The sequence below is a fragment of the Pinus tabuliformis genome, chromosome 3_2 (assembly GCF_031772625.1).
Source record: "Pinus tabuliformis cultivar Carrire ecotype Pingquan chromosome 3_2, CPIR1, whole genome shotgun sequence".
NCBI classification, from domain to species: domain Eukaryota; kingdom Viridiplantae; phylum Streptophyta; class Pinopsida; order Pinales; family Pinaceae; genus Pinus; species Pinus tabuliformis.
Window position 1 is genome coordinate 249852344 of NC_142302.1, and position 17134 is coordinate 249869477.

Consider the following 17134-nt stretch of genomic DNA (forward strand, 5'->3'; position numbering starts at 1 on the left):
ATGGAGGAATACATAAGGAGGTTCTTCTGGAAGGGAGGAAAACAGAATGAAAAAAAGATCCCCCTTATCAGCTGGGAAACCATCTCCAAGCCATTGTGGGAAGGTGGTCTAAATTTCAAAAACCTTTGTCAACAGAATGTGGCAATGGCTGCAAAAGTCATTTTGAGGATCATCACGCCCAATCCTGGCTGGGCCCAAAAGGCGCTCTGGAAAAAATATTTCAGAGGACCAAGATCCAGATGTTTAGAAAATGTGATCCGTCTGCCAAACTCCTCTTTCCTAAAAATGTATGATAGAGCTGCACCTCTCATCACTGCCCACTCTTACTGGATCCCAGGAAACGGAAAAAAAATCAAAATCTGGACGGACAAAATCATGAACAAGGAACCAATAGAACTCAGAGCCTCCATTAATTCGTTGCGTTGTTGGATGGACAGAGAAGGTCTGAGATGCTGTGGGATATCTCATGTTGGAATGACTTGGTATGGGTAGGCTGGAAATGTGTAAAGGTGCCAGATAATCTGAACTCCGAATGGACCACGCTGCTCAACTCCATGCACGGGTTGGCGCCCACGCACTCGAGGAAAAGAGATGCAAAAGGCTGGGGGCTGAAAGCCATATGATACGCAGTCTCCTTGGGGTACACTAAGCTAAACGAGAGACCACACGTCCCCCCTGATCCAGCTCCTTGGCAAGGTGTCTGGCGGCTATCTTCATGCCCAAGGTGGATTTCTTTCACTGGGTCTACTGTCATGGCAAAATCTTAACTTATGACAACTTGTAGAAGAAAGGATACCATGGCCCATCCATCTGCTCAATGTGCAATGAAAATGCTGAAACAACAGTTCATCTAATTCTAGAATGCAGCTTCTCCAGGCAGATCTGGTCCTTCTTTACCCAAGTTTTGGATCCTAACTTCACTCTTCCTTGCTCCACTTCTGAACTTTTCTCTAAATGGACAAACAGATATCCAGGTTCCCCTAAAAACCTGATTATGAAAGCAGCATGGGCAGTCCTCCCAAAGATTATCTGTTGGCAGATATGGCTAGAACGTAACAGAAGAATTTTTAGAAATACAATGCAGAGCCACAAAGTCTTAGAAGCCAAGATTAAATGCCACATAAAGGAGTGCTTGACTGATATAAAATACGACTCCAACCTCAGTCAACAGGACATTCCATGGGGATCAACTCTAGAACTTCAATTTCATCCAGCAGTCAGAAAAGCCCCCACTATCAAAGAATGGAAGATAAGGAAATCTGAGAACGACTTTCAAGATTGGCTTAAATCACAAGCAAGGCACTTCCTCTTTTTTGATGGAGCAGCAAAGGGAAATCCCGGCAAAGCTGGTGCAGGAGGTGTTGTACTAAATGAAATTGGGGAAAAAATTCTCTCCTACGCTTGGGGACTTGGATATTCTACCAGCATCCAAGCTGAGGCCTTGGCCCTCTTCCAAAGACTCAAGACCCTTAAAGATCTGGACATAAATGAAGCAATTGTTGTAGGTGATTCCCAGGTCATTATAAACACAATGGTTTCCAATACTCCAGTTGCGGACCTTAATCTAGCAAGGCTGATTACTAGGATCAAAGGTTTGGAAAACAATTTTCAGAACTTGAAGTACTATCATGTCTTGAGAATCCACAATGAAAAGGCGGACATCGAAGCCAATAAAGCTGCCCTACTCTCTGTCGGGGTCAAGTTGAAAGAGGAAGAAGAATCATGGGATCCCATTCCATAAATTGATTGCTGCCATGTTCTACTGTCTGCTACTAAACAAATTTGTTTGTATCTTTAAGTGGGGGAAAATCTCTGAAATCAACTCATTGGGTGCCTTTCCAAGGAAGAAATCTGCAAGTCTCAGCTGCATTCTCATCCTTAGCAGTGAGATACATCAGGGCAAAGAAACCCACAATGTAATCAGATTTTCGGCATTCAACCCAAGATTAATATAAATGCTCCATAACCGTTTCTGTAAAAAAAAAAAAAAAAAAAATAAATTTTGTAAATTGGGTTTGTATATGGTTGAGTATAATGGTTGTATTCTTCTCTAACTAGTTTCAAAGCTTGGTTAGTAACATGATGAGTTATAATGTTTTGAATATTTTTATACTGGCTTTGAGCCTTGAGAACTCTTGATTCTACATATGGGTTGGCTTGGTACCAACAACTTGCTTTAGAGAGACGTTGATCTCTTTCCCTAATAAAAAATAGAAAATGCAAAAGAGTAAATTTTTTAATATACATATATATTATTTAATTATTTATTATGTATTAATTTCTTTATATAAAAGTTATGTATTAACAAATTTAACACTTCTCTGAAAATCCATATTTAAAATGATTTTGCCTATATTTATTTATTTTATATTTAATTGTCACATACATAAGTACGTAATTATTTAATTTTTATTTAATTTAATTTAAGATGGAGATGAATTATAACAATAAAATGGAGATGAGGATCATTTCTGATTTTCCTTTGAAATTCCAATAGCCATCAAGTTTCTAAAATTTCTATGTTTTGTTTGAAAACAAATTGTTGTCCTTTTCAACCTATCTAGTCCTCCAAGCTTCATTTTATAAACTTTGAAACAAGGATGGGAGCAAGTATACCACCCATCCAAAATCACAACATGATAAAAATGTTTAGGGATTCCTTAAATTGTAGCAAAGAAGGACACCAATTCAATTTGTTTAGGCTTTTGAGCACCCTATGAAATGCATGTTTCTCAATTGTTTTTTTTTCTCCCCCATCCAAACAACTTCTCATCATAATCTCTAGGATGTTGTTCAGAGAAAATGGTAGAATATCACAGTGATGTCTCCTCGAAGATTGCTTCTAGTTTAGTTATGAGTTCGGTGATATAAATATGATATATTGCAGATTCTATAATGCACTTTTACCCACTTGGAAAGCTCTACTTTACCAATACTTTAGCCTCATGATTCCTCATGCCTTTCAAGTCAATTCTCTAATTCACTTTTACCCAATTGGAAAGCTCTACTTTACCAATACTTTAGCCTCCTAATTCATCATGCCTTCGAAGTCTACATCCTTGTTTCATGCAGTGCTACCTCTAAGTAACTCTACATTCATCTACACTTCTATGGGCATGTCTTTGCACCCTTTTGGTGCAAATAATAGTTATATGTATTTTATGGAGTGAAACGACACAACTAAAAAGAGTTGAGGTCGAGTTTACGATAAAAAGGTTGAATTCAATTTATTTCATGTCACGTTTGGCTTTTAAAGGTGAGCTGACAAGGAGGAGCGAAATTATGGAATTTTTATATAAAGGGAGCGATTAGGAAAGATTAATTTGGCAAAGGTAGGATATTATAATTTTGGATTATGAAATTTAGAAAATGATTAAGGTGCCAGAATTAGGATTTGTCCCATGGATTTTAAGAGATATGTGCGTTAAGGTTATTAGGGTAGAGAGTAAGGCTTATAAAGAACGTAAGAATTAATGTTTAGGTTTTCCATAATTAGGGCAATGATACACAAGGGTAATAAGACAAGAATTAGTGTTTAGATTTTTATATCTCATTGGGACAAGTGGCATTAGGCATTAGGGCATCATAAATATTGGGTTTGGGACTTGCATCAACAAGTTAGGATTAAGGCATTTTCTAGAGGGGTTTGGGACTTGCATCAACAAGTTAGGATTAAGGCATATTCTAGAGCTTAGGGCATTTATTAAACATCTAGGGGCATATATGCACTTAGGGTTTTGCACTAAAATCTTCATTTGCATATACTTCATAAGCTAGGGTTTCATTCATGTACTTAGGCATATAGGAATTACTCACTTAGGCTTTGCTTCACAATGCATCTAGCATATTGACATCAATGACAACTTTTACCAACATAAACTTGGACCTGATTCAATTGCTTTCATAATTCTCCTCAGGAGGAGTTGACCCCATGGGATTCAGCCTTTATCACAACCTCAACGATCTCTGTTCTCTGTGTTGACTAGCCTCTCCTATCACATCAATAAGCCATGCTTCGCCCTGCACACATTTTCCCTTTTCCTTTATGTGGAAAGGTATGGGCTAGGATTAGATTCCTGATGCTTTCTTTCAAGGTTGATCAAACCGAGCACCGCTTGAAGTCCACCACTGGAAAGGAGGAGGAGACAAGGATTCTAATGAAGGCCAACGTCGCCCTACAACTTGTTATGTTTTGTGTGGAGATGTTGGTGCTAATACTGGCTTGCTCACTTCAATGTTGTGCATGGGAGAGGGAATACCAAGGGCTTGATGTGGAGTAGAGGAGGTGGTGGGGTAGGAAGTTGGGCCAACTGCTTCACATGCAATTCTCCACCATGCTCTTTCCTCAAGAACTTTGTCATGGTGTTTTATAAGATAAAATTGCCAAAACCCTATTCCTATAGTTTGAAGTGGCTCTGCCAACATGGGAATCTATCCAAGTACTTGGTCATGGAAATTGAAAAGGCCAAGCAAGTGCGCGTGGCCAACACCTAGCAGAGTTCCTTCATATGCTTGAAGAAGACCCCCTTCTTTCAATTCTGTGGGATACAAGAATTTTGAACAAGGCTATCCAAGCTCAAGTTTAGCGAAGGCTTGGGGTGTGCTTGGATCCTTCAATCCTTTTTCCTTTGTCCTCGGGTCAAAGACAATGTCTAGTTTCATTCATAGGCACATCGTTCCCATGAAAATTTAAATAAAATTTGACATTACTTAGAAACATGACAATGTACAGAAGTGGAAAATCAATAATTGTTGATGTCGTTAGCTTATTTAGCTTAATTAGCATTTGAGATAACAACTTTTTCTACATTGATGTTGGAGTGACTAGTAAAACTATATTATGTGGGGAAATTACTAGCGTTTTTGTCAGCTTCTTACCCAGTTGAGGAAGGTCTATGCTAAATATTTATCATGTTCTCAAACCTGTTGAAGTGGACTTTTATCCTCATGTCTATATGCTACTAGAGATTGATGTAGAGTGGTGATTTGTTGTTGTTCTCATCAAATTTGTCAATGGGGTTTTGATTTTGCTTTAGAGCATCATCAAGTTGAGAATTTACGTTGTTGGTTTCCTGTTCTGATTTTTGGGTGGCCTTCATTTAATCTCTGATCTGTTGGGGCATTTTCTTTGAGATTTCAAGCTTTATTCTTAATAATTAGTGCCCATCCTTTAATAACAAATTGTGAAAATTGTATGTTCACTTTATCCCAAAGCCAAGCAATTATTTGGGGTCGAGTACCACTACAGCATCACATCTTGGCAATTGTAAGAATTTTTTTTGACAAAATAAGACCAGAAAGTGTCACAAGTATTAGGGGATAGAAAACATCAAAGTGTATTCAGATTCAACCTGGAAGTAGAGAGGTCTCTTGCAGAGTGGTGGCTTTATTAACCACTAAATTTGCATCTTTGTTTAATTCAGATAACACATGCCAGAATTCACAAGAAAATTGGCTTAAGATTTGGCTTCCACCTGATCATAGTTTTGGAGATGGGGAGATAAGAGGACTGAGCCAAATCTTAAATCAAAGAGATAATGAGGCAGGAGTCTCCAATGCAAACCATTTTTCCTGAAGTAATCTAAATCTTTTAATATAACCAATGACTTTGTAATGTTACTTAAATTAATCCATGTATTCCAAGCATAATTGAGGCTTACCATTCCTCCAATATGGAATTGTCCCCTTGACCAAATGGGACCAACATTCCCCTTCACTTCTCCTTGAAAAGAGTTTGATTTTTTGAGCATATCCATCTATAAATGTTAGTGTCAACAAGATGCAAGATGGGATGTATGTGGGGCGGGAAGATGTATGAAAGTGCCTCACAGAGGTCATACTTGCCTCTATAATGATGGTTTATAGAATCTCATGAATTCGACGATAGGGTATTGTGTTACAAAATGTAACTTTACTCTTCCCTGAACTCATTTGAGTTTTTCTATTTTTAATTAATATTGAATAAATTTTATTCTGATTTATGCATGTAATTTATTTTCAAATATTTTTTGTTTTTTCAAGTTAAATTGTTTTTGGTTATTTTAATTTTGTTTTCATTTTCATTCCTCCCTCATCTAAATATAACAATGTCCACCAAGTTGTTCATATATTGTCTTGTTAGAAATTCCATGGAAGATTGTGGGAGGCATAGTTCTCAGGGTATCTCATATGCTACCGAGATGACAATTTATCAACATACAGATATGAATGTTGGTGTTGTAACCGCGACTATAAGATAGTTGTACACATATTTCATGGAAAATTTAGAAATAACAAGGAAATCAATTGTTCACCCTAAGTAAAATGACCCGTGGATGACATATTGGCATCAACATCTATTTATTTCATGTCTTTCAATTTCTTTTTCATTTTTCCCCGGAATAGCTTCTTAATGAATTCATTATTGAAAAAGATAGAACAATATTTTGAATTTCCTAAAGAAGGGAGAAATACATACATTATCCAACACAACATTTTTGCATGTCCAATCTATCACCAATTTAGAGTCACCGTGACCTCCAATTTGGATACTCCCTGCTTGCTTGCAAAATGAAGAAAGGTCTAGAAAGCTACAAACTCAACCTTTTTGTCTGAGCCTTTGCATGAACAATATTGAATATGATCCATAAATTGGTGTAGATATTCCATTGGAATTGTTTGTCAAAAAAAAATGAGGACAAAAATATTTTTGTTTAAAATGAGGACATAAATATTTTTAATTTTTCCTATTCCATATTTTTTAGTTAGTTGATTTTCTACTTCAATAATTGAGAAAGATAGAAAATAGAAAAAAACACACACACCATCCACAATAGACACGAAATTTTCCTAAGAAACCCTTAAGAGGGAATACCTAGCTAGAAGGTGCAGCTATTGTGCTCTGTGTTTTTTTCCCCAAAATTTATTTCATGTCATTTTTTAAAAAACCCAAATAAATTGAACTCCTCTAGCAAGTACCTTATGGTTGCAAGGATTTCCACTGTTCTGGGACATTTATGTTAGTCTAACTTTCTTCTTAAATTTAACCTCCTGCTACATTCTTTAGCAAATATAGAAACTCAAATTTTAATTGCATTTCATTGTCAATATATTTCACTTCTTTATTGTCTTCTAGATTCCCTGACTCCTCCTTTTATCATTCCTTTGCACCTCTCGGTGCAATTGCTAGTATATTATGTTATAACAACATGCATGTATATTCTAAGCTCCATGTTGTAGCATATTTACTCGAAGCGGTAAACAACATTCCACAATCTAGCTCTCATTCAGTACTTAGTTTCCCACTGTCTAGTCTCCAGTTTGTAGCTTCCATCTACTCAACCCAAGTCATGGTGATGTGTTAATATATGCAAAACCCCACACATGAAACATTAGTTCATACATAATCTATATGTAATAATTTATACAATTCTTTTTGTAATTGGAAACTCATGTTTTGTATCTTCACTCCTCTTTTTATCTTCTCTCTTTATCCTTTCATTGATACGAAATGATGAAATTAAAGCTACATCAGAAAGAAAAAAGAAAAAAACACATATCTACAAAGCAAGGGACACCGAGATCATACTCCAACTCTCCTTGAGGGAAAATTTTATTAATTAAATCATTTTATTACTAAATTTCCAAAAAAAGGCCAATACAAAGATTGCACCTTCTTAATGGGAAAATATAGGAAAAATTACCAGCATCACATTAAGACCAATGCAAATTCTAAAACAACCCTTAAGTGGTTCACTACCTATACACAATCAAGAATAGATCGTAATTGCTTTGCATTAAGAAGATTTGTGAACTAAAGGAAATCTTGGATGCATTATCAAAAGGATATGGATATAAAACAAACAAACTCTATGCATGCATATGCATGATAAACATTTACCAATTTGTGACCAAAGCAAATAAAATTATTTATAAAAAAGAAAAACTACCACCCTGTTTGTACAACAATTATATAGAAATCAGCAATCTCTGCAAAGTCAAGAAATTTTCAAATACCTGCTTTGTAAATGAACAATCCACAGAAAGGACATTTTAGCTTTTGAATTGTGTTCACAATGTTTCCTTTGTAAAACCATCTTGACAAAACATTGTGGCTTCTGGAGTTTCTTTTCACATGATAAAGATGAGGGTATTATCTCATAATAACCCTTTTGAAGTCAACTCTATTTTTTGGAAAGACCACCACAATGGCTAAGAATCAAACTACACAAACCATTCATAAGCTAGCTAGACAAGTGAAAACATAAACCATTCGTTATCAAGTCTCCAAACATCAATCTCATTTTCTCACAGACATAAAATAAAACACCCCTACGAGATGTGGGGACACCCATAAGGAACTCGTTGTCCTTCCTTCACCCATATGTTTCCCCATTCTTGGGCTTTAACAAAGGTTTGATGTGCACGGTATGCATTTAAATTTATGTAAGCTATGTTCTAAAGCAGTCTGGAGATGGATGTAATAAACATTTGGGACAAACCAAATGTGAAAAGCAACCCAGATTTGGAATAAGAAAGGAGCTTGGTTATAAATCACAGACACAAGTGAGAGGAACAACAAAACCACAAATTACTACCATTTTGTAAGCATATTGAAAGGATTTCAACTTCTTTATGCTCCAGGATGACATACACAGAAATCTGACCAAACAGGGAGGGAAGGATGCCAAAAAGTGCAAACTCCTTAGACAAACATTGTCAGGGACGTTCAAAAGGCATATAAGCAAGTGGAATGGTCATTTGTATTGACGATGCTTAAGGTTTTGGGATTTGGCTTTGTTTATTAGTGCAATTGAAACATTGTTTGTTGAGGCCTCTGCTTGCCTCCTCAATGTGTTCCCAATCATCCACTCTTACATACATCTAATCTTCCTAATCATTGGCTTCATGAGCATATGGCCAACCAACCTGTTCGAAGCATGCTCAACTACCTTCATGGGTCATACAATATCCCTTTTACCGTTCCATATTTGTACATCATATGTATTCAAGAGGCTTCTTTTTTAGCATGTGCTTTGTTGGCTAAGGCATAATGCCCAGCTCTGATAGCCCACTATAGAGGATAGGGCCACAAAATATTTATTGCTAAATTCTACCACTTTAAACATGAGATCCATCTTTAACTGCTCGTGAAGCTTCAACATAATCTACTACTGGACCAGTTATTGATGGGTAAATAGTTGCCAAAGGATTTTCATGGGTAAAGATAGGTACTACCATTTGAATAATAAATGTGTCAGCATATTACACTAGATGCATATATAGCTCAAAATTTGAAGGAAACAACTAGAGATCCCAAGAAGCAAAGTTGTCTGCAACATTATTACATAAAAAATGTTAAAACTCATCATCATAGAGAGATGTAGCTTTTCATTCCTTGGACTAACACTAATAGCACTTGAAGGATATTATATATTAATGTTTCTTGCTCCCATGGTTATGATCCATGGTGCCACATTTGAAACTGTCCCTGGAGTAGGACCATCATTTCTAGTGGAACATACAACTACCTTTCCTCTATGGACTGCATGGAATGCTCCAATTGCAATTCCATCTTGAAAATAATTAGAAAGAGGAGGGTCAGATCTGATAGAAATGGAGAACACATAACTCCATCATGTACCCCTACATCGAATGCAGCAAGAATATCTACATCATAGAATTCTCCTCCATTTGGATTGGGAGGCCAACAAACTTTGTAGGTTTCAACTCTAGCATGAGGAGCTCCTCCTTTTGCAATCCCTTCTACATATCCAGTTATACTTGCATTTTTCACAAAGTTCCCACCTGTTGTAGACAAAGTATGAGTACCATGTCCATCTTTATCTCATGGAGAAAGAAATTCACAAGTTCCAGAGATATTTAAAGGCCCATTTGCAACCTCATACTATGTTGCTCCAATCAATTTCCTGTTGCAAACAACACATTGGATAGTGAAACTTTAATTCTATGAAGCAATTCTCAGGAGGGCTACTTTCCAATCAGATTCCTATAGAATGTGAAATCTCGATTCTATGAATATAGATAGTAAAGACATTGTTTTTTAAGCAGGTATATCCTACAATGGAGTTGGGTTCTAACAACCAACAACAAAATAACAAACAAAAAGAGACAAAGGCTTGTTTTTCTCCTTAGCATGTTGTATTATTTTTGTTTTCAGTAGAAGAAAAAACTAAGTATCACAAACACAAAGACAAAATTCACCACAAAGAAATCCAACAATAGACAATACACCACATGGAAGTTGTGCCACTTTTTATTATTATTAGGATGAATACAATGAACCCACAAATACTTCTTTGAAAATGCAACCTATACTCCAAAATTAGCTTACTCAATCAAGGATTGTGAAAAGTGTTGCATGTCCTTGTGTTTACCATGTTAAGACAGACCTAAAATATGTTAGTGTGAACAACTTGATATAAGTAGTAGAGAATCCTATCCTCTTTGTAAAAATTATTAAAAAAAGAAGGACTGGAGTTTCCTTTAACATTGCAATCAGGAATCTTCTATGAAGCCATAAAGCGGACATATAGACAAAGAATTATAAACATCATGATCAATACAATTGGAAAAGGAACTGACTCCTGAAATGGATATTGATGGAGGTACCTATTGCAGTGAGTTGCACTGAAGTTTGTGCTAGTTTGGCATATCCTCTTTCATCGAGAAGGAACAGGCCCCATACCCATGTCATTGAAGCTCTCAGATTCAAGCCAAACCCCTTTAGTAAGAGCATCAACACCAACCAAGGAAATTAAATGATACAGTAGCACAAACCCCTTTAAACTTCAATATTTAATATTTGAAATATGCAGTGTAACACTATCGATATCAAATCTACATTCACATGGGTATAGACCATGCACACAATTTTTCTCATATAAATTCAAGACGTATAAAGTCTCATTGTAGTACAAACACATTTAGATTCGCCCGAAATCAAGAGATATTTCTTCAAGTAGGGTATCTTTTATTTAAAACTGGCTAGATTTTCCTTCTTTCAGTGAAATTTCAGGAGTAAATTTGGAAGAAAATTAGATGTGAAGTATGGTTTCATGGATAAATTGCCAAGGACATAGTTTTTCTATGCTTCAGAGGGTTTGAGGGTTTTTAATAATAATAAAAAATTATGCTTTAGGGATTTTGATGGTTTTTGAATAATTCTTCCTATGCTTCAGGGGTTTTGAATAAATATGAAATCTCCAAAATTCAATTTGAATTTTTCACTTTACCTGACCAAAATAAGTGGGGACTGTAAAACCAACATAAAATAGTGAAGATACACTCTTACCTGGTTGGGCATACAAACAAGAACATCACCACTCTTGCTCATAGTGAGGCCGAGAGGAGCGCTTCCAACCATCTTCCAGTCTTCCCATGTCCCATTTGAATGCATATGTTTTATCCAACCATCTTGGGTGGCAGTGTAAATCAATCCCCGACTGTCCACAATTGTATCTTCTGGCCTGTCTAGCACCCCTTCCCCCAATTTCTCAACAACCTGAGCACATATAATGCATTTTGGCAATTTCAGAAAACAAAATATTAGTCCTAGTATGATCAACAACAATATATAGTTATGATACATTAATATACCTGAAGCTACACTCACCTGTAAAACATTATTTTTAGCAAAGGTACCTTCTCGTTTATAACTATGTAGACTTCATCCAACCAAATAAAGGATATATAATACTTAACCTCCATATTTTTGTGGCCCTATCCATTAGGGATTTCTCAATATACAATACTTACCCTCCATTTTTCTATGGCCCTCTGCAATAGGGATTTCTTTGAATCACTCGTAAAACTTACACGAAGAATTATCTATACCATTTTTCTGTGGCCCTCTCCCATAGGGATTTCTTGGTTGAATCACTCGTAAATCTTACACGAAGACTGATTAGTAACAGATCTAGCAAAAGAAAGCTCAACATACATCAATTGCACTAGTCTACTATGGCTGGACTTGAACAACAATAGGATGAGCAGGAGTGGGTAGAGGTTAACGAAGCCTTCCAATTCGACGTGTAGGATTTGGACAGAGACAAAGCCCACGTGTAAATTTTTTGTACGAAGAAGGAAGACAAAAATAAGCTTATGTGATTGGTTGAATCTGCCTAGCCCAACCTCGCAACTATAAAGTAATTTTATTATTATATTTTTCATGTGACTTTAATTTATATGGTAACTTCATTGTAAGAAAATATTTTTTACTTATTTTATAAAAGTGGGTGTTTTTATAACTTTTTTTGTAAAAATGATTTTTTTTGGCAAATTAAAAGATGGGATTTTTTTTCTTGCTTAACAATCTCATTATGCATCCATTACTACATGGCAAAACTTCCACTCACCATGTGGCACTTGGTTACCATTTACATCTTTCTTAAAAGTGACACAACATTGAACTGAAGTCAGTTTTCAATGCCATTTTGTTCAATTGTCTATTTTTATGAGAGTGTTCCACCCAAACATTTAGTTTCAACTTTTTAATCCATATTACATGCATATTTTCATATGGCTAGTCCAAGTGATCTTTTACTTACCAATACTGCTATTTCTCATGGAAATCTTGTGTGAAGTATGCGCTATAAAGTAAAACACTATACCTAATTACCCTAGGAAAAGAAAAAGGGTGCCCCACTTAAACTACAAAGAATGTCAAATGGGATAATAAAAATGACAAAGCATGTAGATTACTTATAATTTCCATCTCTACTTATTTACACTTTCACTTTAAAGGAATTTATGACCTACAAGAAGCTTAAAATAAGCTAGAAAAATTATTTGGTAAATATGATGCGATTCAATCTTACTTGCTTCAAAATCAATCAACTTATTTAAATCCAAATTATTTATATTTCTCTAAGTTTAAAACAATTAGGCTTTTACTTGTAGACTGTAAACTATAAGTGAAGGATAACATATGTATATATGTTATTATTGTGAAGCTTAGTAGAGCATATTCTATTTCTATAGCTACCTTTCACTCCACTAGAGATGCTCTAGGAGCTTCTTACAAATCACCCTTTCTTGAATCATTTTTGTGATGATGATGATGATGGTGATGGTTAACGTCCACTAAGACCAAATTGGTCTATCGGACCTATAATTTTCTTAGTTTCTAATTGTCTGGCTCCTTGTCTTTCTTGGCGAGATTGGTGTTGTAGCTTTCTTCTTTTTCTCTACGGCCTTCCAACTTTCTTTATCTTGCATCTCCTTCATCTCTTCTGGTTCTTGGGACATTGGTGTCTTAGCTTCACGATCTATTGTGTTCGTCCCTTTGAAGATAGTCGGAGAAGAAGTTTGGTCTCGGAGATCTGCTTTGCTGTTAAAGGAAGATTTATTTTGTGCTGTATTTGAATCCTCATAATTGTTGATGCTTGAGGGGTTGTCGAGTTCACTCTTTTGTTGTTGGGCGGGGCTTTCCCCCTGCTTGTCTTGAGAGTTGTTTCTTTCTTGCCCGATTTCTTGTGATTCAGAGTTTTCTCGAGAGTATTCTTCTTTGATAACAGTGTAGTGTTATTTTTGTGCTCCTTCCCACCATGTAGATCTATGGTGATTTTTTCTAGCAGAATTTTTCTAGGAGGCTTTTGGGCAATTTTTGGCTAGGTGGTTTATCTCAAAGCAGGATCGACATCTGAAGAGGACACTTTCATAATCGAGTTTTTGGTTCCACACATAGTCTTTACTTGTTAGGTGTATTTCAGCTGGGAATCTGGAGCTGAAGTCCATTTCCACATAGATGCGTGCATAGGTGGTTCTAGCATATTCCTCTGTTTCTGGGCACCTGCAGTAAAATTTCCCAATTGCATTTCCAATGGCTTTTAGCGAAGAGAAATTCCAGAGATGCAAGGGTAGGTTTGGCAATCTCACCCAAACTGGTGCTGAGGTTATGACTGTTGTTGAGGGATCAAATGATGGGTTCCATGGCCTCATGAATAGCCCTGATTTTTCCCAAAACCAAGGGCTGGAATCTAGAATACATTATCTGCTTTCAGGGTTTTCAAAATCTACTATAAAGAAACCCCTAGCACAGGGGTATATATTAATTGCATCAGGAATTAGAGGCTTCCATACCTATGAGATCCAATTGTGGAGAGCTGTCAGCCATGGCCAAAAACCATTGAATCGACAGATTAGGGCACTTTCGGAGAGCTTCAAAGCCTCATCGAGTGAGGCCTAGACCACCTGGACAGTGGGAGCTGGGGCTTCACTGACGATATGGGCAGGAGCTTGCCCCCAGAGGCGAACATAACTGAGCCAGTAGCTATTTTCACAAAGCTGTGAGCCATCTGGAGAATGCTCTCCTGTTGAGTATAAAAGATTGTCGAAGTGAAGTCCACAGATTGCTGAAGAGAAGTGAAGAGCCACAAGTCTATAAACCGCAGTAAAGAGAGCCACAAATCTATAAACCGCAGAAGGCCCAATCGATGAGGAGAGAAGTGAAGAGTCACAGATTTATATCACGACTTGGTTAAAGAGCCACAGATCTACGACAGCCACAAGATCATGAAGAGTTGCAGATCTAACCGCAGAAGGCCCAATCGATGAAGAGCCACAGATCTAACCGCAGAAGGCTTGGTAAAAGACATTCATTCAACTAAGACAAGACAGATAGTAGAGGGAGTGAATCTCCAAAGTAAGGGTGGGTATAGGAAGCGTGAGAACCATCGAAGGCAGAAGCCTCACTGTAACTCGAACCACCGAAGGCAGCCAAACGCAGAAGCTTGGCCGTAGCTCGAACCACCGAAGGCAAAAGCCTGGCTGTAACTCGAACCACCAAAGGCAGCCAAACGCAGAAGACTGGCCGTAGCTCGAACCACCGAAGGCAGGCGAACGCAGAAGCTCGGTCGTAGCTCGAACCACCGAAGCCTGGCCGTAGCTCGAAGGCAGCCGAACGTAGAAGCCGCAAATCTATAAACCGCCAAATGCAGCCGAACGCAGAAGCTGCAGATCTATCAGAAACCGTAGAAGCCGCAGATCTACATGAGAAGCCAAGATAAGCTCTTGCATGTTAGAGTGATCAATATTGCAAGTACATCTAATGAATCCTTAGTGGAATGGAATAAGGATAAGCCCAAGCAATCAAAGAAACAAATTCCTTGCAACAATAAGAAAAACAAGAGTCCCAAACCCTCTCAGGCGGCTTCTACTCCCAGTCGTGACTAAGGACTAAAAATAAAGAGTAAGACACTTAGAAACAGTGCAATTTTTATGGGTTAGATGGTCATCTAAAGTCTAACTATTTTCAAAATACCCTAAAAGTATCAATGAAGAAGCACAACAACAATCTTGATTCTTCTTTGTCCAAGTCTTCTTCTCATGGGAATGCACTTTTTCCTTCCATTTTTTTCCTTTAATGCAACATCTACTTCTTTTTCTAATGAGTGGCTTATTGATTTTGGAGAATCTTATCATATGGCTAAAGATAAAGCTATTTTTCTACTTATAATGAATCTAACACCAAATAAATATTTGTTGAAGATGATAGATCTCTTTGTGTTGTAGGGTCTGCAACAATTCAATTAGGTGATGACTGTTTTAGTGATGTCTTATGTATTGAAGTATCTCATGTGACCTTCTATCACATATGGTCACTCATTAAAGTGAAGGTCAAACAATTGAGTTTTCACTTCACGAGGATGTAATAAAGGGTTTAAAAGATCCTAAGCATGTCATAACAACTAGAATCATTAATGATATCACTGGGTTGTATAAATTTGACAACTTTTAATACCATCTCTCCATTAGTTTTTATTGCTCATAGTGGTGATTTGAACAAACTTTGGCATGAGCGATATGGTCATTTAAACTGTTTCTCATTACATTAGCTATGTAATCAATATATTATGACCAATCTTCCTCTCATTTCTTGTAGAAATGGTGTTTGCATTGCCTTCGTTCTAAAAAAAAATCATCATGACAAATTTGACAAATGTGCCTCTTGGCATGCCTCAACCCCTTTGCAACTTAATCATAATGATTAGTGTGGTCTTCTTTCTTCTAATTCTTTCTCTGGGTGGAAATTCTTCTTAACTTTCATTGATGACTTCTCCAAACATGCTTGGGTTTATTTCTTAAAAACCGAGAGTGAAGTTTTTGACTTGTTTTTGGCCTATAAGGCCATTGTAGAAAAACAATCTACACATCAATTATAAAGTTCAAGCATAGATGATGGATGCAAATATATGAATAAAAAATTTACAACTTATTGTACTACATAGGGGTCACAAATGTAACATATTGTTCCATATACAACGCAACTAAATGGTATTGTTATGAGAAAGAATAGAACCTTAAAGGAAATGACAAATTGTATGATCAAATATAAGGGATTAAGTCTTCATTATTAGGCATAGGCCATTAATTGTCCCTATCATAAAGTAAATGATATTCCCACAAAGGCTTTAGATAAATTACATTCCCATAAAGAATTTAAAAATAATAACACCAAAAGAAGCATAGAATAATATCAAGCCAAATTTAACCCACTTCTATGTATTTGGTAGTGAAACAAGGACTGATGTTCTTGATGAGAGAAGGAAAGCATTATAACCTAAAAGTGAGAAGTGCATTTTGTTGGATATTCTAAAGATATAAAGGTTTTTATACTTCTCAATATTCATTCCAATGGAATTATTGTTAGAAAAGATGTCAAGTTTTATGGGAATCTGTCAGCCTACAAGCCTAATTCGATGTTTGTGTCATCTTCTCTTCCTGAATATTATGTTATTAATCCTATTTTGTTTTATTATTTTGATGTTGGCAATGAGGATGAAAATCCACCTCTACCTACTCACCTTCTTCTAGTTGATTCCATTTAACATGAACTTGCACTAGAACCACAACTTCTTAGATGGGTCTATACACCATATGAAACATCAGGTGATCTTTTTAGTGATCCTATAAATCAACATCATGTACATTCATAGTTGTAGTGAGACTCCTCTGTTGAATTATATGCAAAGTTACAAAAGGAAGAGATTTTTTATTTTTACTTTTAATTTTTAACTTAGCAACCTTATTACGTGTTCGTCATGACGTGGGCCAACTTCTAGTTACTGTACTGTTGGAAATAATACTGAGAGGGGGGGTGACTCAGTGTTATCAAATTCTTTTCAATATATCT

At 36.4% G+C, this 17134-nt stretch overlaps 1 pseudogene; it reads right to left on the reverse strand.

Moving 5' to 3' along the window:
* Positions 1 to 16825, reverse strand: part of LOC149180620 (uncharacterized) — a 28413-nt pseudogene extending 11588 nt beyond the window's left edge.
* Positions 16826 to 17134: the final 309 nt, after the last annotated feature.